This window comes from Rhinolophus sinicus, chromosome X, assembly GCF_036562045.2.
Source record: "Rhinolophus sinicus isolate RSC01 chromosome X, ASM3656204v1, whole genome shotgun sequence".
Taxonomy (NCBI): domain Eukaryota; kingdom Metazoa; phylum Chordata; class Mammalia; order Chiroptera; family Rhinolophidae; genus Rhinolophus; species Rhinolophus sinicus.
In genome coordinates, this window is record NC_133768.1 from 32,631,573 (window position 1) to 32,656,584 (window position 25,012).

General features: G+C 51.0%; 1 protein-coding gene across 1 annotated transcript in view; it reads right to left on the reverse strand.

Moving 5' to 3' along the window:
* BCOR (BCL6 corepressor) overlaps window positions 1–18,309 on the reverse strand; it is a 113,620-nt gene extending 95,311 nt beyond the window's left edge. Inside the window, exon 1 of the mRNA XM_019747884.2 lies at window positions 18,176–18,309. The gene's annotated coding sequence lies outside the window, so the exon portion shown is untranslated. The remainder of the gene's footprint in view (window positions 1–18,175) is intronic.
* Window positions 18,310–25,012: the final 6,703 nt, after the last annotated feature.

Consider the following 25,012-nt stretch of genomic DNA (forward strand, 5'->3'; position numbering starts at 1 on the left):
CGGTGGACGCAAGGTCAGCAGTAACCCTTTGGCGCTGGCTACGGTTTAGAAATCAGATGGTTGGCTTGGTGGCAGGATGACCCCACACACACACCTTGCGAACGTCTGGCTCCAAAAGGCCGCTTTGAACTTTTTCTTGTATACGATTTATTGTTTGGTGAAGCAGTCTGTCTGAAAAGTACCAAGTGTGCAGAGGGGAGAAACTACATAAACAGAACAAGCAGCATTTTTGGCCCTAATCAGTTGAGGGCCAGGAGGGCCCACCAGGCTCCAGGCTCACTAGAAGGTCAGGACCAGGGGGGATTAGGCCCAGTCTTGGGTTTATTGCTGTACTTGAATAAAGCACCGGGGGCTGCCTAAACTGGGGCAACAGAGAGGTAATTAAAAGAGGGGCTGCAGAAGGAAAGAAAGGCTGGCGTGGCTGCTGCCTAGAAGGGTGGAGGAAGTGTTTTCCCTAAGAATAACAAGCCTGTGCAAACGTTATGCAGAAAGAATTAATTTCACCAAAACAAAACCAAAAAGTTCACATTCAGCCTCATGCTGAGATAAGCAACATGCAAACTTTGAAAGGAATCTTGAACCAAAGGGAAGTGTAAGCTGCAGTTTACAAAGGGCAATGGGAAGCTTTTCTGGGTACTTCTCTCTTCCCACCATTGTGATTCTACCTGCAGCAGCTGCTCCCTAGGGGGCCCCTTCTGACCTCCCAACCTGAGAGCCCCAGGCGAGATCACTCAGAATGCACCGCATTCATCAATGCCATTTCTGGTAAATTGGACCTCAGGTTTTGGAGTGTCCTAGGAGGAAAGCAGCCTACACAATGCGCATACCGATGTCAGAGCAAATGTGATGGGCGGCACACATTCTATAGCCTTTACTAGATAATGTTATGGATTTCACAACCAGATGTACCAGATTTTCCAAGACATTCCTGATTTCAAGAGCTCTGAGCCCTATGTCCTAAGTGGGCATGATCCCCCACCTGCGGTCACTGGTGTTGTGGAACTGTGCACCAAAAGTATCTCAAAGCTTACTTGCCAGGCTGCCAAGTAAGGGAGAAAACGGCTTGGGGTGAGGCCTGCACCCCGTTGGTACCCGCCGGTCCTTTGTCCACCGTGTGTAGTCAGGCAGCCATCCTCCTCGCAGTCTTTATCTCAGCCAAGGCCTGTCCCTACCTCCTTGTACAGGAGTCTGGGAGAGTTGGGTGATAAACATGCCTTTAGGGACCATCCAGGTAGGTCGCTCGTCTGGGGAAAACATAGGATCAGGTCCTCGGGGGTCTCTGTGGGTCAAGGAGGAGCGGCCTGCCCCCATGGTGGAGGGCACAGCTGAGTGCACTGGCCCCCCGGAGCTGCCGCCTCCCTGTCCCCCGGGAGTGGGCGGTCGGCGCGGCTGCACGCCGGCCGCCATCTTGGCGCAGGCGGTGCTGCCCCCGGTGGTGGGACCGCAGAGCCGCAGCCGCGCTCGCTCGCTTGGAAGCCCCCTCGCAAGGCGGCTCACGGCGGACCCCGGCCCCGGGTGGCCACTCCTAGTTGAAGCGCGGCTTGTCGTTGCTGCAACACCAGAGCAGATTTCAACCCCGAGAAATGACCTCTTGTGCCCGGACTCCTGCACAGGTCCACACGTTATCATCTCTCCGTGCACAGCGGCCTGTCCACGTACTCCGGAACTTGGGCAGCTGTCCCCAACTGCCACCTGCGGAGGCAGCATGGGGGTAGGGCGAGGCCTGCAGCTCAGTCCCGCACCATGCAAACTGTTTCTAAGTCTCTGGGCAAGAGAGGATTTGAAAGTTACCTCTCTTTAAGGGATCTTGATTGGAGAAGACCGTTACTCTATTCGTCCATTTTTGGGCATGCGTTTATTGGAGAGCTTGCTAAGGGCAAGGCACTATGTTAGATCCTAAGAGAATCCAAATGTACAAAAGTGAGTTTTTTAAAAAGACACCCCTGACCCTCAAGTCATGTACAGTCTGGCTGGGAAGGCAGACTTGTAAATAACTAAACAAAAACAAAAAGCATCATGAAATGAATGTAAACTATGGGCATGAATCCTGCAGTACATGGCCTGGGGAAGGGCCAATTAATTATTTTAAAAATAACCTTTACTTCTAAAAATGTAGAATCTGTTCTGGGAGGAGAAGGGAGGATAGAAATTTACTAACACTGGATAGTTCCAGGATTCCAAGGAATAACAGTCATCACTTCTGAAAGGTTGATGTTTAGGAAAAATGGTGAAAGTTTATTTAAACTAAGCAAAATACCAAGAATCAGAAACGTGGATTCCTTTCTCAGCTCCTGACATTAGCAGGGTGGTAGAGATGCAATTTTCCATCAACACGTAATACCCCCATTTGAAATCAGTAAAACTCCCACCACACTTCATAAAAAGAAGAGTTTTAGAAAATGAAACTAAAGGTAAGAGTAGAAACTTCTAAAAATGTTTTAGACTTAAAGAAAAATGGGAATTAAAAAAAGAAACACCCAAAACCAAAAAGAGCTTACTTGCAAATGGTCTCCAAGATGTGAACATGCAGAACACTGTCCCAAGATGATTTGTACAGAGGTTGGAGAGTGTGGGGAAATTAGTCACAGGTCAAAGAAAATTAAGCAAATAAAAAAATGAGGCAATTATTAACTCTAGGGGAAAAAAAATCAGTACAAGAAAGGAAATGCAATCACCGAAGCTCATTTGCCTCATCAATAAACAATACATATGTGCTCACAAAGTAAACACTGGCTATGAATTTAATAACAAATTACAATATAGCACTACTGTGAGAATGGGGGAGGGGAAGTATGATGCAGAAAATGAGAATCCTCCTCTACCATACTAGGAAGTCAACAGATGACAGTTACCGTGGATTATTTAAGAGAAGGCCACATCTACATATTACTTAGAATTATGTCTTCCAGAAGAAACGGGCAGGGAACTGCTTTTTTGCACCAAGCCTCCTTCACATATTATTTGGCTTCATAAACTTTGAGCAAATATTCCTTTGTGAAAAATACAAATTAATTTTTTTAATTAAACACACAAAGACTTAGAAAAATAAAACTCTGAGAACTCCCAAACAGTCACAATGATGTAACTGATGTCCTTTGAAACTATCTTCCTTCAACATACACAACTCAAATTACCCACCCAAAGTGTGGAAAGAAACAGGCAGAGAGGTAAATGGATTTGGGGCCCCTGGCCTGTACATTCCTGGTTATCAGGAAGAGCAAATCATTTCAATTTGCCAGTCCCAGGAGACATGCCATTTATGGCTTTACTGTGAAAATACCTTTCCAAGTATTAATGGAATTCCAAATAGCAACACCACCCACTATAGAGTGAACAAGAGTAAGCTTTTCACTGCTTATGTACAAGGCTTCCAGAGGCTTCCACTACCGGCCTGTTGCTGACACCAGGAGAGTCCCTCTTTGGAGTTAATTTTGATTAGGAATTGCTTTTTCCGGATGATCCTCCACTTTTAAATGCAAATTCTCTTCATCCATTACACACTAGTGTGAATTTTAGTTCACAGGTAACTTGTTAAGATGTCAAACTCTATTGCACCACCTGTTAGGGTCTTACACTCAACAGCCTTACATCCATCACATAAAGGCCTACAGTTAACAACATCCCTTAAAAGGCTAAAGGCTTCACATTCAAAACCAAAGAAAACATATCCCTCCCCCCCACCCCCCTCACCCCCCACCCCCGCCCAAATCCCACCTTGCTGGCTAAATAAGACACTTAGGTAGGGTGACACCCCAGTCTTTTTTTTTTTTTTTTTTTTTTAACTCTAAATAAAGCCTAGGAGAGACCCACTAATTTATGAATGCTGGACCCTGCAGATGAAAGGTGACTAAACAAAGTGAGTCAATGGGCCTATTGCTCCAACCTGCTGGGTCAACACTGGCTTGGTCTACAGCCTTAGGCTGGCCCACTCTACTCCCAAGATGCCCTTTTGACCCCCATCCTACCCTGTGTCACCATCTCTTTTCTTTCTGATCAGAGAGAGAATCTGTTTATCCTCTGCCCCAAGAACAAAACTTCCACTAGCCTACTGAGTGACTTTGTGAGAATTGGAGAAAGGTACACATGGGCCTGAATTCCAGCCCTCACTCCCTGTCTTGGCTGGAGACCTTTGTGCAGTGCACAAACTGCACAACCTGATGCGTTGGTCCTGCCCAAGAAGCCAGCTTATTTTCAGAGGCCACCCTGAACATTGCTTATTTGTGACCCACAAGGTTCCTGCTGAATCTGGGTTTCTTTGGTTTCCAGCATAGAAACAGTTAGCCCAGCCCTACAGACTCAAATCACCTGAAGGGAGGCTGGGGTGAACCGGGCACATCCTGGGAAGTCCGGGTGAGGTCAGGAAAGGGGCACGTAGGTCAGAGTTCACCCAGGAGCTTTCCACTAACTCTGGGACTTCTATTTTCATTGAGATCTAAAACATGAGCCTCATGCCCCAAAGCCTGGCTGAAAATGAAATCTTCATGAGCCAAAAGGAAAGCAGGCCAGAGGGTGCACATGCCTTTTGGATTTTCAGAAATGGAAAAATGATTAGATTTCAGATTTCGGGAAGGTGTGTCATGTTGAGGGAGCCAGAGAAAATAATAACTGCTGATTCTCAAGCAAAACAGAATCATGTTTTCCCACCATGTTTCTATCTATGTCTCCTAGTTAAGCCACAATGAAATAGCAGATCAAAGGCAGAGACAAATACAATTATGTTGCCTGCAAAACCCCTAGCATGAAATTAGAAGTCAAACTCTCCATTCAGGGGTTAGAGACAAGGATAATGGGAACCTGGGGCCCCAGAGATGTACCCAGCCCCCTTTGTCACAACAGTATCCATGCTGGATATTTAAAACCACACCTGGGGGTAAAGGACAAACATTAATAATACATTAAGTATTATTATTAGAATAATGTATTATTTTTTCCACACTTTCTTTAGGAAATGCATTGACTACATTTCCAGCTTTGTACCACATAAAGATATCTGTGTGTAGAAATAAAGTGATTTGTAAGCAAATAGTGAAAATAATATTACCTAGAGTAATGAAGGGTTACCACAGATTCTCCCCAAAATGGGCGAAGGATGGTGACAGCCAAATTGCACGTCCTGTCCCCTACCTGCTTTCCCTTTCAATGCTGAAGGGCCTAAAACCATCCGATCTCACCACCCAATTCTTCTTCAGTCCTTCCCACACTTCACAAGCTCACAGAAAGAGCTGTCCTTTGATATCTTTTATTTTTCATAAAATCTATGTTTGCTTTGTGGCTCTATTTCTTTTACCCTGGCCTAATTTTAGCTCTCTACCCACCCCTCCCCCCATATAATTTATGCAGCCTCTAGAGGGTACAAGCTCCTATTATAACATAGACTATTCTGTTTAGAGCCACTGCTAATTAAGCTTAGTTCTCAAGAGTGCCTAGCACGGCCTTCCTTCCGGCCTTCCTTCCTTCCTTCCTTCCTTCCTTCCTTCCTTCCTTCCTTCCCTCCCTTCCTTTTTCTTTTTTTCCCCAATGGCCACAAGTTCTTTGACACTCTTCCCATTGAGAGGTAGGATCTATGTCCCTTCCCCTTGAATCTGACTGGATTTGTGAGTCATTGTAACCAGTAGAATATAGCACAAAGTTGCTGTGTGACTTCTGAGGGTGGGTCAGAAGAGGTGATACAGCTTGCATCTTGTTTGCTGCCATGCTTTCTTTTTAAAGTCTTGAGCTGCCAGTAACTTCAAGTCCTAGGGCCCTTAAGCCACCATACTGAGGAAGCCCAGGCCAGAGGGAGGGCCCATGTTTGTGCTGTGGGACACAGCTGAGGTCCCAACTAGCAGCTAGCCTTGTGGATGAGGCCGCCTCCAGATGATTCCAGCCCCCAGCTCTTGAGTCTTTCCACCAAAAATTCCGGACCCACAGAATTCACGAGCAGAATGCAATTGTTTTCCAGCTAGCTCCCTTGCTGCTGACATGCTATGACCCTTCTTTTCGTGATAGTAAGGGAGAACAGTTTTATAACATGTTGCTAAATCCATGGAAGAAAGTGAGCTGGATTAAAAACCAAAGTATGGTGGGCAGGACATTTTTGATCACTACTCAAATCTTCCACCTCTGATAACAACACTTTGTTCTTTATGGAATCCCTGTAGGACAGTGACCTGTCTCCTTCTCAAATCTGAGCTCACATTTCCCCTAAAGGATCTGGTTGTAAGGACCCTATTTGTTGTTCCCTCTTGATCTACACTGGCTGCACAAAGGAGCCAGTTCACTGGGCAGAAGGGAGGAACCAAGCATTTCCAGAGGGCTAGCTTAGCTCTCCCATTTATTCTCTTCTCTCCCTGCATTTTCCTTGCTGCTTCTTGAAGGTTCTCATGTCAGGGATGGGGAGGGATGGAATATGGAAGGACTGTCAGCTTACTTCATTTTCTTCCCAATTCCCCCGCAAACTCCACATCTTTGCATTCCCTGACCCCAACTATCCCACTTGTGTCACACTCCAGACATACGCATTTTCATTCACAATACTCAGTCACACTTGCTAGGCCATACCCACAGAATCACCCAGCAGAGCTGTTGGCCTTTCCTTTCCCCCTTTCCTCCATCCTCCCTTCCCTGAAGGAAGCATGCACAGGCCCTTGCTGCCCAGGCAACCCCAGACCTGAACTCATAGCCTGTCCTGGGGCGGGGGGGAGGAGGTGCTGAACTCTGGGGTGACCTGGGGAGGGGCTGCAAGACATTTGGAATGTGGAGTACTGAGGAGAGGGATGTGGGGAGCCCAGGTCCTAGCCCCCATCCAAAAAAGCAAGGCAGCCAGGGAGCAGGAGAAAAATAGGCCAAACTGTGTGTGTGGTGGGGGTGGGGTGAGGAAAAGGGGGGAGCTACTGAACAGGCCAGAATGGGACCAGCAGCAAAGAGAAATAGGCAACACTCCCTCCCTGTACCACCAAATGCCAAGGGATGAACTTGCCAAAGATATAGCCATGAAACAGGAACAGAGGTCAAGCCAAAGGGAGTTCTCCCCCTTACCACAGAAAGCCAGCACCAACTGGGATAAGGGCCTGGGACCTGCCCCTTCCCCAGAGTCTGAGTCCAAAGGCTGGCACAGTTCCCCAAGCTCACCACCTAGGTATGCTTGTATCCCCTAGGGCTGCTTGTATCCGCTAGACAGTGGGGTCCTGTGGCTCCAATTTCCAGGACAACAGGAACACACATCTTAGAAGCTATTCTCTCTTCTGACCCAAATCCCAGGCCAGTAAGACCTGTCTCCATCTGGGGCCTTGTACGAACCTTCCTTCCTATACTTCAGGCCAAACCTTCCCTTGTTCCTTCAAGGACAAGGGTATAACATTTATTAAAATATGATTATGACCTTCCTGGTGCTGTACATGCAATGACTTCATCTACTCTTTCCCGTTCTCATGCCCATTTTACAGACAAGGAAATTGAGGCTCAGAAAGTTTACACAACCACTGGAGGCAGAGTTCCCATCTTAAGCCCAAATGTGTCTTGCTCCAGAGCTTTCTACCCTACCTGTGATCTTCCAAACATTTGATCATGTATTTTGTGGCAGGTCCTGTGCCAGGCTTATAAACGGTTTCTGCCCTTGGGGAGTTCATAGGCTAGTGTTGGAGACAAACACTGCAATACAGTGGGAAAGGGGCTCTGAGTACCGTTCAGAATATCTTGATCATCATTGCCCTCCCACCCGACCTCTACTCACTTAGCCCCACTAGCCGTTCCTTAGGCACTAGAAGCTGACTTCCCTCCCATGCCTCTCTTTTTTCCTGTCAGTGGGGTTTGTACCCACACACCTGGCAGAGATCCTGGCACCCTACTTGCCTGGAAAGGCTGCCTTGGTCTGGTAGATGTCCTTGGCTTCTGGAGCCCCAGGGGAGAGAGAGCCTGACTGCAGCCCCAGGCTTCCTCAGCTGGGAAATGGGCACAGAGGCAGAACACTGAGCAAGCTGGTAGGCCCTAGCAAGGCTTTTATTGAAGCCTGTTAAAGGGCTTTGGGCTTCCTCTGATGAAAGGCGCTTAAGTGCATCTGGTTTTGATTACAGGGGAGGAGAAAGCCAGGCGGTCTCTTGGGGGTTGGACCAGTCATTTGGCTTTGCCTTCCTAGGGTCAGAGCTGGCTGCTGGCGAGGCCAGGAGGCCAGGTGTGGGGGGCAGGCAGGAAGCAGAGCCAATACAAAATCCTCCAACTCTCTAAGGCTCCTGACCTCAGCCTCTAGCTCTGCCACGTGGGACACCCAGAAACAGCATGGTGGCTCAGAGATGCCAGACTCCTTTGAGAAAGTCAAGTTCAGAGTGTCTACTGCCCACCCCTGACCCACAGCTCTTCACTAATCTCCACCCCCTCATCTCCAAAATATCCTCCCAAGAACCCTGACCCACCAACAACCTTCCTGACTGCTCTTCTTCCTCAGACCAAATTAAAATAGGCTTTTTCTGCCTCAAGGGTTTTCGCAAGTGATGAAAAGTAAGGAAATGCAGACTTTGAAAATTTAAAAACCCTCAACATTTTCTTTTTCAACCACGGGGTATCGTTTCCCATAAAACAGACCTCCTCAAGGATTCCACGTCACTGTAGCTGACAACCATGCTGAATTATTTTTTTTTAAACTTTTTAAAGAAATTTTTATTTTTTATTTTAAGTGTGTTTTTCCAGGACCCATCAGCTCCAAGTCAAGTAGTTGTTTCAATCTAGTTGTGGAGGGCGCAGCTCACAGTGGCCCATGTGGGGATCGAACAGGCAACCTTGTTAAGAGCACCGCGCTCTAACCAACTGAGCTAACCGGCGGCCTCCACCATGCTGAATTAAAGGAAGAAATTAATATTAAAATAAAGTGGCTATCCCAGAATGTCATCAGGGAGTCCGGAGCCGCTCAGCCCCCACCCCCGGCACCTGTTCCTGCGTGTGAGTCCACATGGGCACCAAAAGCTCTTGGGGATCGGATGGGTTAAACACAGTCTACGGTTCTACAAACGAAAATGCATTTGCTTATTCCCTCCCTGATTTGATCCTGCTGCGTGTTATTATTGTCAAGTCTCTTAGCACCACCGTTTCTAAAAAGAAAACCCGTGGGTCTGCGCGGCCCTTCACCGCCTGCTCGGCTTTTATTGTGTACGCAGCCTTGTCTGTCTGCGTGGACCCAGCACGTCGCGACCGCCTCGCAGGCGCGCATGGACACCCTCGGATTGGCATTTCGATAAAAGCTGGGCGCATTGTCTCAGCGGCCACACACACACACACACACACACACACACACACACACACACACACTCTAAAAGGCTACACACCCCTGGCCAACACTCCTCCTAACCCATAATTAGAGACGACCTTTGCGAAAGGCAATTAAAATATAGTAATAATCGATGCGCTCGGCCTTTTCCAAAAAAGAAAATACACAGGTGTTGGCTTCAGGTGGCTCCACCTGGACCGGCCAGGAGGCCTCCTCCAGCTCATGAATGAACTCTTTCTCCAGGGAACCTTCGATTCCCCGCTACCTATGCAAGCGCTGGCTCCCCTCCTCCTCTTCCCCATCCCCCTCCCTTTCCAGTGCTCCAGCAGCCTGGAGCTTGCTGGCGGCGGCGGGGCTTTGTCATCCCAACGCACACACAGACACGCACACGCGCGCACCCGGCCACCACGGGACCGCGGCGACTACCGCGCCGTGTCCTTCCTCGCCGCACTGCTCTCTCCGCCCCTTCTTTTTAAGAGCTCCTCCAAACCCATTTTTCCGTCCTTTATATGTACGATCCTTTTAATCGAGGAGCTCGGAAAGCATTTTGGGGGGACCTCCCGCGGGGCGCGGGGCAGCAGAACTCAGGATGCGTGGGCAACTGGGCTTTGTTCGGCCCCTTGACGGAGTCCCGAGGGCGGAAAAGCCTCGATCGCGCAGGAGCCCACCGGCGAGTTGGCGGCAGCTGACACCAGCATCCCCCCCACCCGCACCAAACTGAAACGTGAAATCCTCTCTGGAGTTCACTTAGGACTTGGTCCCAGGGCGGGGGGAGTATTGCCTCAGGGAGGGTCTCCTGGCCCACAAGTGGCTCTCCCCAAACAGACAAATATGCAGTGTCATTATGGTGGCTCCTGTTGCTCGAGGCCCCGGGGGTGCTCCGGCACTGCGGGCGCACCCCACCCTTATATGGCGCGGAAAGCGAAAGAGGGGCCTAGGGGCTGGGGCTCCCCTGGGGGCTGCCTAGAGGAGACGCCGCGTCCCGCCCTCCCGCACCTCCCGGCAGCCTTCCGGGACCGCGAGCACGGAGCCAGGGCGGCCTCTCGCCTTTCATTACCGGGCCTACGAAAGCAGCAGCCCAGGCAAATATGTAGCTATTAAAATTAATCGCCCTGCGTTGTCAGCTGAACATAATGCAAATTATTTATGGGCTGTCTGCGCAATATTTATCATCGTGCAGGCTCCAGGCGCTTCGTGCCTCCCGGCCTCCCCCGCCCGCCCGGGCCCGCGCAGGGCGACGCTGTGCGCAGGCTGTCGCGGCCTGGGGGCTCTGAGCACAGGAATGGGGTTTCCGAGGGCGAGGTCGCTCAAGAGGCTGCCTTCCAGGCGGAGCGCCTCACTTTAGTTTCTGCCATTCAGTCTACATTTGTTGGAGGCCTACTACGTGCAAAATTAGGAGGTTTGAGAAACTGGGGGTGGGGTAAAAACCAATTTGGAAAAAATAGGAACCATACAAGCTCGGGCCCCCGGGGGGGGGCGGGCGGGGGCGATGCTTGCGGGGACTGCTCGGCTGCCCAAGTGAATTTTCTGTGGCTCAAGCCTGTCCTCCAACTCGAGAAACCCTTGTTTGCGGAAGCTGGATTCGCATTTGGAGAAACTAGGAGCTTCGGAGGTATCCCACAGATCCGACCACACCGCTATCGACTAGAACCGGAATCCATTGTCCTTCGAGCCTCAAAACTTGTTTGCAGATCGCAGATAACAGATTAACTGCTAATTGTCTAAAAAGGCCAACCATTTAAGTTTATCATTGCTGGGGACCCCGAGGTATTCGCTGCACTTTTATATGTAAAAACAGCCTTGCTACCTCCGAAACGGCTTTTGTTTCTCTTTCAAATACTGTGTTCTAAAAAAACAGCAGCAACGCGCCACCCCACCCCCTCTCCAACCGAGCCATTGCGTTTAAAAAAAAAAAAAAGCCCAGGAGGAGAAATAATCTATAGGACAATCCCCCCCTACTGGTCGGCGCCGGCGTTTGGGCTTTTTACGCAGATCGAGTCGCCCTGGGCTGCAGAGGTAAACAGGCTTTCTGCACCGCTGCTAGGTACTTGAATCAGGAAGGGAGGAACGGGCACTGCGGGGCGGGGAAGGCCTCGGGATCCGGGCTGGGTGCCAGGGAGGGGAGGGCACAGCACGAGGAGCAGTGTGGTGGAGGCGAGTAGACCCTGCCCGGAGGCTTTGGGGCCAGGAAGGTCGGTGGGCGGTCCAGCTAGAGGTCCCCGCTCGCAATCTGCGAGGCAGGGTGAAGGCGCTGCCTGGGCCTCTATCCCCAGCGCGCCTGGCCGCCACCTGGGGCCGGTCACGCTGCGGTGAGTCCATCTGCGGGGAAGGAGGTCACGGGGCGCTCCCTCCCACACAGTTTTAGCAGCTCTGGGCCTTTAGGACGCAGAAGCAGGCCTACGTCTTTCTTCTGATGTGCATTTTAAGCAAATTATTGCCCTTCCTCACTGTCTCCACCCTGAGCGCCTCACCTCGCACTTAGCTGACCAAGCCTGAGTCAGGGCCTACTTCCGGGGTCCTGGGGTCGGGTGGAGTGGCTATCTAGGGCATCTGCTCTTCAGACTAACAGAAGGGTACATAGCCAGAAAGCTACTTCGAATTTATATATTTTTAATCTGATTTCCTTCTCCTTAAAATGTCGTTTGGCCCAATTGAGAGGTCCTTTTTCTTTTCCTTTAACCCCCAATTTTTGACAGGGAGGTTTTTTTGTTTAAGAACATTCCAAAGATTCTCCCATTACTTCAGAAACTTAATTTGAAGTGATATAAAAGAAAAGGAGATTCAAAATATTAAGTTGCTTTTGTATTCCCTTTATCTGGTTCACTCTGCATGGATTTTGAGGAAGGGCTGGTTTTCACTTTTTTTTTTTAATCAGCAAATCGCTGTGTTTTCTAGGGTGAGACTGAACATTAATCACAGTAAAGTGGAAAGGTCATGCCCCGCTTACAAAGTGTTTTAACAGTTTAGTTTTCAGAATCCCACCTGAGGGGGGCAGGTAAGTGTTATTGTTCCCATTGTAGAGATGAGGGGAGGGACTGAGCACCTCCTCGGCTCCAAATTTCACGAATCTAGTCCTCATTGAACTGGGGCCAGAGCCCGGTGAAACCCGCTTGCTTCTTCCCGCATCTGCCCTCCAGTTTAATGTCCTTTGTAAATGCTGCATCCTTTTCTGAGATGTACCTAGTGGGGCCCGAGCCACCCTGAGTTGAGGCAGCCCCCACCGCCCACATTTTAGGCAGCTCCTTCCACAGCCTGCAAACCGCACGGAGGCCCCAAGCGTCTCTTACAACCGTCTGTTTACTCACTTCCCTCCAGCGGGTCAATTCCGACTCCAGGCCCGGGAGGACAATTTTAAAGTGTTTCTGCAGACAGACCCTCTGGCCGCGCCGGAAGTGTTTTATGGACCTGTGAGCCGAGTTAATCCCAGGAGGGGCGGCAGGATTAGTCCCTGGTGCGGGTGGGGGATTCCCGTGTTAAGGTTTAATCCCTTTAAGAGATGGGGGTCGGGTGGCTTCGGCAATATGTGCCCCCTCTCTATTAAGCTCCCAGATTTAAGCCGAAGTAGATGGAAACTGAGGCATGTGGCCCTGGACCCCCAAAGCCTCGATCCTCCGCGTGTAGGGGGACGGAGGACGACGCGCCCCGCGTGGACGCACCCGAGGAGATCAGTATGGACATGGAGTTCGAGTGGAGAGCGCAGTTGTGTGTTTTTTCCCCAGGTTTTATTCTTCCAGCCCTGTAGAAAGGAGGAGCGCCGCAACCCGGGGAGGGAGCCGGAAAGAAACACTTAATCACCGGCGTCTCGCTGCTCGTCACGCGAAGATGGCAGCGGCTCCCCTGGGTTTCAAGGTTCCGGGAAAGGCGTGTGTTCTGCCTGGAGGCGCGCGGGCTGCTGCGCTCGCTCCCTCCCTCCTTCCCTCGGCTGGGCGGCCCGCCCGGCTCACCGAGCCCCTCTCAACGCCCACAACTGCAGTTAGGCCCGCCGGCTGCCCCTCTGCGGGCCCCGGCGGTGGCAAGGGCAGCGGATTCCTTGGATCTTCGAGAGCTAAAAGTAGAGGCTCGGCGAAATGGGGAGCTGATCGTCCAGCGCCATCTCGGATCACGAACCCCCACTCCCCCATACACCCACACTCGATCCGGGCACACAGGGTGACAAGCTGCGGCCAATACAAAACCTGCCGGCTTAACTCCAGCTAGACGTGGCCAGAAGGCTGAGCCAGCCTTCGCGGGAGAAGGGGTTTATCGCCACCCCATCCACTCGCAGGCCCCACTGCCTGGACCTCCCCTTTGACCCCAAGGTCATCAGGGCCATCAGGAAACAGAGCCCAGGTCCCCGCCAGCCGCGGCCACTTCCCAGAGTGGGGGTGGGATCCTCAGGCCTCGCTGCACGCCTCAAGGATGCCGGCTTGCGCAGGAATGCTGGGGAGCAGGGCAGCCCGGCCCATCCACCCCGACTCTACCCTCGAGCGGCGCACAACCGCCACGGGTTTCCGAAGTGCCAGAGCGGGGAGGAGGAAGGGAAGGCGGAGGCCCAGAGGCCGGCTGAGCGCTGGGAACAAGGGTGGGGGGAGGGAAAGAGGATGTGTGTGTGTGCGCGCGCGTGCCCCCGGAAAGGGAGACAAGTATTTAGGGGAGGCAGGGTAATTGGGAGCAACCCGTGAGCAGCCGCCCCAACCGGAGCTGACTGGCCTCTCCTGGGCCCTGAGGCTCCGTGCTCAGGGCTTGCGGCTCCAGCGGAGGGAAGCCCGCAGCTGCGGAAGGCGCTACCAGGCGTCTGGCCAGATCCGCGGGAGGAGCCCGGGGGGTGCGTCCGGCGCCGGGGGACCGGTGTGAACCAGCCGCCCCTGCAGGCGGCCGTTTAGATCCGCCTCCCGGGACCACTGACACTCGGCGATAAGGAGTTCCTCGGCAATCGCTGTCCCCAGTCTCCAGTCACCTCCGGCGGACATGACCGCCGGATGCTATGCGGCGAGGTGGGGCAAGGGGCCTCTGCACTGCCTTCCCTGACCCCTTCTCCGCCGCGGAGCCACAACAACGTGCTTCTGTACGACGCTCCGGAAATTTCCTTTGCAAAATAAGGGCCAAATGTTGGGCCTTTTCGTCTTTTCCTATGTTTAACTTTGGAAGGTGGGGGTCCAGACAGTCCTCTCCCAACACCCCCAAACAGCTAGCCTTCACTACACAACACTGGAGCGGCAACACAACCCTACTTCTCTCCTTGGTGCAATCCCTGCCCTATCCCAAGCTATGCAACTTTGGGCTAGCTGCTTAACAGCTCTGGGCCTCAATGTCTTCATCAGTAAAACGAGGCCCATAATAGCGTCTAATTCAGGGTTGTTTTGAAGATAATGAGTTAATACATAAAGTGCCTAGAACTTTGCCTTGCATACAGTGCTACAATGTGTTTGTTGTTAGGATCTGGTACTCTCACCTTTGCGTGCACAGAGGATAAAAAAAAACATCTGTCTAGGTTTATGCTCTTAGGCCAGTAGAGTCAGGGGTTTAAGCAGGGGGGAAGGGCACTATCACCCACAAGAAATGTTAAAGCAAAATGGGCTCACACTCTCTGCTAGCCTTTCCCTAAAAGGCCTGCGCAGGTGGTGGTGTAGAAGGGAATGTATGCTTTAATGGCGCTCATTTAGACTGGATTAATGGGAAGCTCCTGCCAGGGCTCAGGCACCATTACCCATCCTCTCCCTGAGGCCTTGGGTGAACAGCACTGGTGTAGAGGACCTCTACTTGACTCTCCCAGGCCAAGCTTTTTGATGGCTCGAGGCCATCTATAAATCAGTTCTTGGAGGCACTGAGCAAAAGCCACATCCTCTGGGGGGTACACTATAGCCAGAGTTTAACACTGGTCTGGGGCCGGCATGTGGCAGGCCTAGTGTCTGGGCTGTTGGTGGGCCTCATTTTAGGGACACAAAAATGCACCATTACTTATGTAAATAGAATACATCAGATTTCTAATGTCAAAAAGCTTCCCATTTCCTTTGAAATGGGCTCCCCTGTGCAATGGGGAGGAGTCTGAGCAAAGAAGGGCCTAAGGAAGCCTGGGCGCCACTCACTCCGGGCCTGGCCTTCCCACCTCACTCATAATTCATTAGGTGGGATAGCCTTTTCCTTTTCAAAGACAACGCAAATGGCCTTTTCCTAACGTCCCTGTCGGAGTTCGCCCAATCATTGAAATGTGCTGGCGGAGCGCTCTCGCTCCCTTGATCCTTATCGGAACTGTGCGTGCCAGGCTGCCAGCCTCGCGAAAAGGTTTGCTCCTGAAGCCTCAGGGTCACCTCCGGGGCTTCCCCTTCACAGCCTCTGGCCCCTAAGCTGCTGCCGGTCAGCCTCCGGAACAAACCCGCTGCTCTAAGAACTCCAGTTCTCGAGCGCCACCCGGAGAATTTACATTTCCTTTATTTAAGGGCCGCGTGGTGCGCGCCAGCGAGAGTCGGAGGGCGGCCGCAGCACACGTGGGGGGTGGGGAGGAAGGCTTTCTGCACCCAGCAGCACGTATGCAGGAAAAGAAAAAGCCAAGAGAAAAACGCGGGCTACAAAAACTGATACCCAGCACCATCTACTACTAAGTACAAACAACCCCAGGATGAGTTTGCAAGAAGTAAGCAACCCCCGAAATATAACTAAAATAAATCCTCTTTTTAAATTATGTTAAAAGACCTCGAAGGTGGAGTGCAAAGAGGACCGCGTCTTCTTAAGACACGTGGGCGGTGCCAAGATGCATCGCGCTCAGACCGGCATCTCAGGCACACACGTTGAATATCAGGCAGAGGGCAAGGTCCTCATCTACCTATTCACCAGTTCTCGCAGTATTCGTAATTGACTCAACGTGTACTTGACTTAAAAAAAAAAAAAAAAAAAAAGATTGATCTTGCTTGAAAGATAGACAACCCGTATTTAGATGGGCAGCTGTCTGACCACATTTGTCTGGTCTCTCTAAGAATCCAGGTTTTCTAGCCTGGGAAGGGGCAGGCGGCCCTTGTGGCTCCTCCTTCGGTTTCCTGGCGAGGCGCCCATCCTCCCCAAGCACCGGGAACGAAGGAGGCTGCATTTAATAGTCGCGGGGAGCCTGCCCTGACCTATACTGTCATTTTTTCCATCGGTCAGAATCGGGCTGCGGGGGGGCGGGGGTTCTCCTCCGAGGGACTCTGCACGGATCATTGGGTTTTCCCCGGCGAACTTAACACGGAGGCACAAGGGGCAGATGGAAACCAGGCCTCGGCTGGCCCGGCCCGCGTAAGCGCCGCGTTCGGCAGCTCGACGTAAAGCCAGGGCTGGATTTTCGCAGCCCGGGCCCGGCGCCCTGTCCGCGCCGGCGCGATCGTCTCTGCACCGGCAGAGCAAACGTGCTCGCCTAATTCCGCCCTGGAGACAGCAGCTGTATGGCTGGGTGGGGGGTGGAACACCACAACTTTTCCAACTGAAAGTGTACGAGCACAGGAGAGGTGAAGGCCCACCCGGATTCTGTGCACGTACCGACACAGCATCTAATCAGTGTCACTGCCAGGAATACGCTTCCGCGGCGGGCGACACCCCCGCCCCCGCCAACCTGCAGGAGGGAGGGGGGATGTAAATGGAGTCTGGCGTCGTCGCAGAGTCTGCACAGCTCCCAGTGCCGCGACTCCGAGACAACGTCGCAGCGGGCCAAGCGCTACCACTCGGGTCGCGAACACTCTGGAAGCCCGTGCTCCTCTCCTGCGCCAGGGTCGCGCGCGTGAAAAGGAACTAGCACCACTCCCCGTTCCGACGCCATTCCCCTGCCCCCACCTCCGGAAGAGCTGCCCTTCTCCGACGGGGGGGGCGGGGCCGAAGGAAACTGCAAGACAACTGTTCTGCGCCTTCCCCGCGTGGCACGGAAGAGGAACGTTGGTGGATTTGCCGTCCGAAGCCTGGCCACACCCCCCCCCCACTCTTCCAGGCCTCGGAACTGAATCTCGTGGGCTATGGAAGGGGGGGACACCAAAGTCACGCCTCCTCAAGGGCTCAGGCGTGGTGGCTAAGTTTGTGTCCTTTCCCTCCCACGATGGAGTAGAAGTGCTCCACTTTAGGGAAGCGTTAGATCCTCACCCCCGGCCACAAGGCCACTCCTGTCTTCTACGTGGGAGCAACGGTTTCTGTACAGTATCCTCTCCCACTCTGCAGCCCCCGCACGGCCCCACAACCCCGGGGAGACCCCAGAGGTGGCCCGCGCCTTCCCTCGATTCCGGGGGAGGCGTGCGTGTCGTGTGCATGCACCACGGCTCCCGCCCGCAGCCTCCACGGAGTCACTTTGGCAGCCCTCCCTGGCCTCGGCCGATCCCCACCCGAAGTCGCCATACGGGATGCAGCCTCCCCCAAGCGTAAAGGGGCTCCCGTGGGACGTTGGCAGAGGGATGGCGGTTCCGGTCGTTCCGGGATTTGCGTTTAAGACGAAAACAAGGCCGGCGACTACAAGAGCGGCGCCTTCATTCTTGGGGTTCAGACGCCCGCGCAGTCTGCGGGTCGGCCCCGCTATCGCCACTCTGGCCTGGGAGGCCCACTTCCGTATCCCCACGCCACCCACCAGCAATTCCTCGTCCCGCCAGTGTCGCACCACGCGGAGCGCCGAGCTTTCTGGCTTCTACCCCAGCCCCTCCATAAGCGCGCCTCCCTCGTCCCAGGTTCGGGGCGCCGCTCGCTTTCAGCACCCCCAGTACGCCGGTTCCACCCTCGGCTGCGAAAGCCACCGCCTCGCGCCACCCCCGCCCGGTCCAGCCCTTGTCCCAGCCCCGCTCCCCCGCCAGCTGTGCCGCCGCCACCGCCGCACGTGACCCGCCCCCGTCGCGGCTTCCGCTGAGCTGCCTGTTCCGGAGCACAAACAATTTCTGCTCTGGCGCGGGGTCTCTCGGGCCCTGGCGTCCTCTCCTCCCTGCCCCCCCTTCCGGGTACGAGAACTCAAAACAACTCCCTGACCTTCGGGCCGACCAGCTCCGGCTTCCACCGACTCCGGCATTCCGTTCAAACCCGGCAGCGGCAGCTTCTAAGATTTCACTCCACGCTGGGCTGGGGGGAGGGGTGCTTTCTCCGGGGGGGGGTGTTTCAGATCGAAAGAGTCGCTTCACAGTCCTTCCTCTCCTTCGAAGTGAGTTTTTAGACTACCCGGAGGTCATGGGGAAACTCTGGCAGCAGCGCGCAAAGACCCCCCCTACACCCTCAACGCGCGCGCGCGCGCGCGCGCCGCCTTGACTAGTGTTTGACCGATTTCCAGGGTCACAGCGCCAGGGGGCCTGGCCAGTTTCGTAAATACCACCAAGCGGTGGACTGTGGCACCGGAACAGAGCTGTGCTGGGGTAGAGGGATGGCACTACACAACAGTGACTCTTACTTCCGCGCTCTTTGTTGAGTACTTTGCAAGTACTCTGCAGATCAAGAAACTGAGGCATCGAGAAAGGTCAGTTAAGTAACTCAGAGTCACCCAGCTAGTGAAATGACTTAGTGGGAATTTGAACCCAGGTCTCCCAGGGTCCAGGGTGGTTAAACATTATGCCCAAAGTGCTCACCTTGGATCAAAGTACAGACCCATCTACAAAACTTAGTATTCACTTGAGAGCTATATATTTTCCATGTTGCATTGTGGCTAGCACATAGTAGGCACTCAACAAATATTGGTGGAATGAGTAGGTGTATGAATAAATAATTGAGAGAATCATTGATGGCAAGTGGTTTTATAGAAAACAGCCCCAACCATTGTTCTTCTAAGAGGATTGTTTTAAGTTAATACAATCTCTAGCTGTTTTTTGAAGGTTTGCAGGTAACAGGAAACTTAGTCAAAATACGTATTAACCTCCCATCTCTACGCCCCAGCCAATCAGCATGGCAGCACTTGAACTTGCTGAGGCAGGTACCCAAAGCAGCTTTTACTTGGTCTCAGCCATTTCCCCCCAGCCCTGTTCGTTCTCTATAGGGCTTCTGTTCAGGGTCAGGCAGACTGGAACTGCATTTGAAGTGATTCTGAACATACAGCAGGAAGAGAGTAGTGTACCCACACCAAACATGGCTCATTGGCTTCTGGGTGGGGTGGGGAGAGCATCGCTTGCAACTCAGTGGTTAGTTTTTAAGGGACTACATAAGGAACATCACCATCCCTGCAGCTTGCTTCGGAGTTACAGCCCTGACCAGCTGTGAGGTCACATCTCTCAGAAAGCAGTCATCTACCTTTAACCAACAGCTCTGAGATGCTGGTCAGTGGGACCACAGCTACAATTTGGAGAGCCGCCGTTGTGCTGTGTACTGTCCCAACCCTGCTGGTGGCTCAAGGGAGGGTGCAATTTTAAAAAATTGTGCATTTAGATAATCTAATAGAATGTACATCTACCGTGTTTCCCTGAAAATAAGACCTAGCCAAACAATCAGCTCTAATGCATTTTTTGGAGCAAAAATTATAATAAGACCCTGTCTTATTTTACTATAAGACCGGATCTTATAGTATGGATCTTATGGGTCTGTAATATAATGTAATAATATAATATAATGTAATACTGAGTCTTATATTAATATTTGCTCCAAAAGACGCATTAGAGCTGATTGTCCGGCTAGGTCTTATTTTGGGGGAAACACGGTATACTGTATTGTTATCTTTTCCCCCTTCATTTTCCAAACCTAATCAGTTGTTCCTTCTGTCACTAATTGAACAATCTGAAATGAAGACAAATTTCACTTCAGGTTACCTGAAAGTAAACTTTTTCCTTTCCAATTTGATTCCTCCAACATCTGTTGAATGAATGCCTCTGTGATATAAGTCATGACATTAGGCAGAATATAGAGGAGGAAAAATGTCTGGTCTCTGTTTCTGATTATTAATATAATCTGTCCTCCTTCCTTTCCCCCCTCTTCTTTTCTCTCTCTCTCTCTCTCTCTCTCTCTCTCTCTCTCTCTCTCTCTCTCTGACAGTTGTCTATTTTGCTCATGTTCCTACCATTATTAATCAAGAAATGAAGATGTTTATTTCCTCTCTAAGTAACAATCCAATCCTGATTATAAGGCTGGGGTTTTGGCCGCCTCTATTACAGTCTGGTCTGGAATGACCAGCAGGACCCTGTGGCCTCAGCGTGTGGCTAGCCAAGGTTAGAAGCATCAAATGATTTCCAAGGAGGCCACAGGCCTCAATCCGACTTGGCTTGATAGTAGCTGAGAACAGCCTTGCCGAAACTCATGTACCTCTTGTTCAGGGCGGCCTGGAGACCAGTGATGCTGCACTGGAGGTTCAGGATGCTAATTTGATTTATTATCTGTGTATAGCCTGGGGAGGAGAAAAGGCTCATAAAAGTGTTCTAGGCTGGTCATTCTGAATGTGAGCATTTATTTATCTGCAAAGCTGCTGAATGTCCCTGCAGGAAGTCACGGGTGCAGCAATCCCTGACTGCACAGACAAAAGTCTCCCCTTTACACAGGCTGCTTTTATTGTTTCCAACAGCTTTGTGCTCTCCCTGGGGGAAGAGGAGCGTCACATAGCGAGATTTCTTCCTCTTTTCTCACGCTGCGGAGGAAGTGATGTTGTGGCATTAACTCGGCCTGTGAACCACATCAGAGACAGAGCTGGGAAAAGAAAAGCTTGGTGCAGAGTGGCATTCCTATGGTCCTCTTCCTCCAGGCTCCAAGGAACCCCACCCTGGGTCTGAATGTGGGGATGGCACGCGCACGCACATGGTTGGCAAAAATCAAGAGAAGCCATACCTGGGAATCATCCCCTGGGTACAAGGGTCTCCCGGGGGGGATGGATACTTCTAACCCTTGAGCCTGCTTCTCATTAGGAGTAAGGGCCCCAAGGGACTTGTGGAGCACTTCTCATTCATTCTTCATTCATTCATCGGACAACATTTAGAGATTACCCACTTTGTGCCAGGCACTGTGCTAGGCCTGGGTATATGCAATGGTAAGCCAAAGACATGGTCCTTGCCCTCATGGAGCTTGCATTCTACTTTGCTTGGCACACAGAAGATTCAAGATATGGTCCCAACCATCAAATTCTGTAGGTCCTACCTTCTTAACATCTCTCCTGTGCTCTTCTTCATCCAATTGCCTTAATTGACATCCTCGAGGATTCTTCAAGGAACAATTGAACCCACCCTCCCCAAACTCCCCTCCTCCATCTGCTCATGCCACCCACTGCTGTAAATCCTCCAAGCAGCAAGAAGGGGAGGGACAAGAGGCAAAAGGGGCACCCCCTTCCAGCTGAGTCAGCTTCCTTTATAAAGATTTCTCAGAAGTCTCACCAATGATTTCCACTTATGTCTTACTGGCCACTTCTTGCTTCCAGAGAGGCTGAGAAATGTTACCTTTAAGCTTGGGTACATGGCTGCTTCAAATTACTAAGGAGGGGGAGGGGTGGCTATTAGGGAGGGTAGGCAACCAGCCACTTCTGCTCATATTCTCACAGAGAGTATGTAATGGACAATATGAAAATACTTTGTAGGTCTACGAGACGAGTCAGTAGAAACCTTTTGGGGTCTATTCTGGCCTCACATCCCTGTTCCCTGAGAACTGCCTTCATCTCCTCCCTGGAGTCGGGATTCCAGAAGCCTCTATGTTGCTGTAGCTGCAGGTGGAGCCTGCCCCTAGCTGAGCCACTTCTGTTCTTTTTCCTGGGAACGGAGGAAGGATGGGGAGAGAGAAAGCCAGTCAATTAGAGCTGTGCTGGCTCCATGGCATCTGACTAGTGTAGTCACACAGCTCAGTGCTCCGAAAGGCCCCATGCTTGGGGTTTAATGCTCTGCAGTCGCCATCTTGACATTCTGAATCATACCTTCAAATTTGTGTTTGGTAGGTGAAGGCTGATGGAACAATGGGGCATGTACCAGGGCCTTGGAGCCTCAGCTCCTGCATGGTCCCACCTCCTGCTGCCTCCTTGCTTACCTCCCTGAGATGGGTTCTCAAGTGCCTACTTCCCACCTCTTGGTGTCCCGGGCCCTGCCTGGCCTTCCACACACCACCCTGGTCTTGGGATTGTTGCTGCCTTCCACCCCTGGCAGGGGCCTGGTTGCTAACTTTGGGAAGGTCAGAGTTGGGGTCAGGTGTGTCTCATGCCATCTTGGGATGGGGCAATGTGGCAGCCTTCCCTGCTGGTGTGGCAGGACCCCAGCACATGTAGCTGGCCACTTAGCAGAGGCCTCTCATGCACCATGGATCCAGGCACTGAATGTGTCCCAGCATGGAGGCTGTGATTCCTTGGAGGCTACCTACTGCCATGGGTTGAGGCAGTAGGCGTGTGGGAAAGAGAAACTGACTTCCCTAATCCTGGCTAGGGCCCTGCGTTTTAATTTTGTTCTGGGCCCTGCAAATTATGTAGTTGGCCCTGCCTGACCGTGGGGCCATTGTGTTTGAGCCTGTGTATACCAGGCCAGGGAAAATCAGACTGTAAGAAGGCAGAGAGTAAAGTGCAGCAAGTAGCAGAGCGCCTTCGGAAATGTGGGGCCCCAGAGAGGGCAGAGATGGGTTCCTGAAGGGGGTTCAGTGCCCAGGTCCTGCCCCCTGGAGAAGCCTGGCTGCACTTTTGTTCCTGTGTTCTTCTAATCAAGTCCCTTCTGTTCCTTGTGCTACGATGAATGGATTTTTCTGATTGCCAACTCAGAGTTCCCAACCAAGACCAAAAAAAAGAGCTCAGTTTGCAGTTCATAGTATTGGGCTTCTGTCCCAACTTTGCCATTGAACTAGCTGTGTGATATTAAGCAAGTTATTTATTCTGTCTGAGCCTTCGTTTCCTCAACCTTAAGAAATGACTAGTACCAACATTGGAGGTGGCTATGAGGATTATCTGTTTGTGCCCCTTCTCACTAATAGAAGGACTTAAGGCACAAAGCCATGCAGGAAATTTAGAGTGAAACGACTTCCTTCTCTCATTGTTTTCTCAGTACTTAAGTACTGCTTATTTGAATCTGGTTAACTCAAATGGTTAGAATAGGGTCAAACAAGATGAATGTCATAGGTTTGAGCACTGAGGAGGTTTGATTAGCACATTTCCATGACTGAAGACAAAACCCATAAGGTAGATATTCCAGTTATCTATTGCTGCACAGTGAACAGCCCCAAAACTTAGTGATTTAAAATAACAACCATGTTACTACTATATCTCATGATCTTGTGTTTCAGGAATTGGGTCAGGTCTAGGATGGGTGATTCTTCTGTTCCATGTGGGATCGACTAGGATCCCTCGGTGGTACTCTGGTGGTGGATGTACTGGTCTGGAGGGTCCAAGTTGGCTTCATGCACATGTGTGGCATTTTGGTGGGGATGGCTGGAAGGCTGGCCTCAGCTGGGACTGTAGAGTGTGGCTCTTGTGTGTGGCCTCTCCAGTATAGTGGTCTTTAGGTAGTAGTACTTCTTACATGGTGGCCCAGGTCTTGCAGAAAGAGTGTTCCAAAAGACCAAGACAAATCTAGAAAGCCTCTTCTGACCTAGCCTTGGACATCATGCAATATCACTTCTACTGATTCATTTAGTTACAAGAGAGTCACAAGCTCACCCAGATTCAAAAGCAGGGGACTACACAAGGGTGTAAATACCAGGAGGCATGGGCCATGGGGGGCATCTTTGGAGATTATCTATCACAGTGGACCAACCACTCTCATGTTTGTGCCCTTAGTCCTGAGGGGGCAAAGTATGAGTACATGGATGGAAGAGTTCAGATTCATCCCCATGTATCATCAGAAAGGTTACAGGACATTTTGAGCAAGGAGTAGGAGATGGAAATGTTCTTGGGGACATCAGCCCCTACAGAGTATCTGAAAGCTACTTTGGACGTTAAACCCCAGTCCTGCTTTAAAACCAGCCTCTTGGGCTCTTGAGCTTACCAAAAAAATTCTCAGATTCCTATGAGGGAGTTACTATAATTATCTCCATTTTCCATATGAGGAAACTTAATTAAATTGCTCAGAATCACAGCTAGAAAATGTTATGGCTGGAATTTGAACCCAGATATATCTAATGCCAAGGTAGTAGGTCATTTTACAGTTTACAGTTTAAGTAACTTTCCTAGGGTCACCCAGAGAAACCAGAAATATAATTCAATACCCATTCATGGTAAGCGTAAAAGTGCTTAGCAAACTTAGAAGAGAGTTTCTTCATCTGATAAAGAATATGTACAAACAAAACTTACAACAAACATTATGTTCAATAGTAAAATAGTGAAAGCTTTCCCCCGAGATCAGGACTACAGAAAGATGCCTACTATTACTCTTTCATTGATTCTTATAGTGGAGGTCATAGTCAGTGCAATAAAGCAAGAAAAAGAAATAAAAAGCATCCAGATTGGAAAGGAAGAAATGAAACTGTCATTATTCGTAGATGACATGGCTGTGCACACAGAAAACCCAAAGGAACCTACAATCCAACTATTAGAATTAATAAGGGAATTCAGCAAGGTCACTGAATTTAATGTAGGGCTCTTGTGAGGATTCAATGAGAATCTTATGTCAAATACTAAATCCTTACCTATTTAAGTCTCATGACAACCTCTCTTTGGCCTGTGGCACTGGTGACATTTCCTTTTTGACATTTCCTTTACCATGGCTTCCTTGACACTATCCCCCTTTGTGTCCTGTCCCCTTCTCTCTCTGGATTTCTCTCCCAGCCTCCTCTTTTGGTATCTGCTCCTATAATATCAGCTGTGCTTAGGGTTCTGTCCACAAGTAGTTCTGTGGTGAGCATACCTCCATCACGTTCTATGTGGATGGCACTTCCCATGGTTGTCTGACACCCCCATCATTTCTTCCCTGGACTTTCTCACTGACCTAGTCTCTGGCTTTCCTGCCTTCA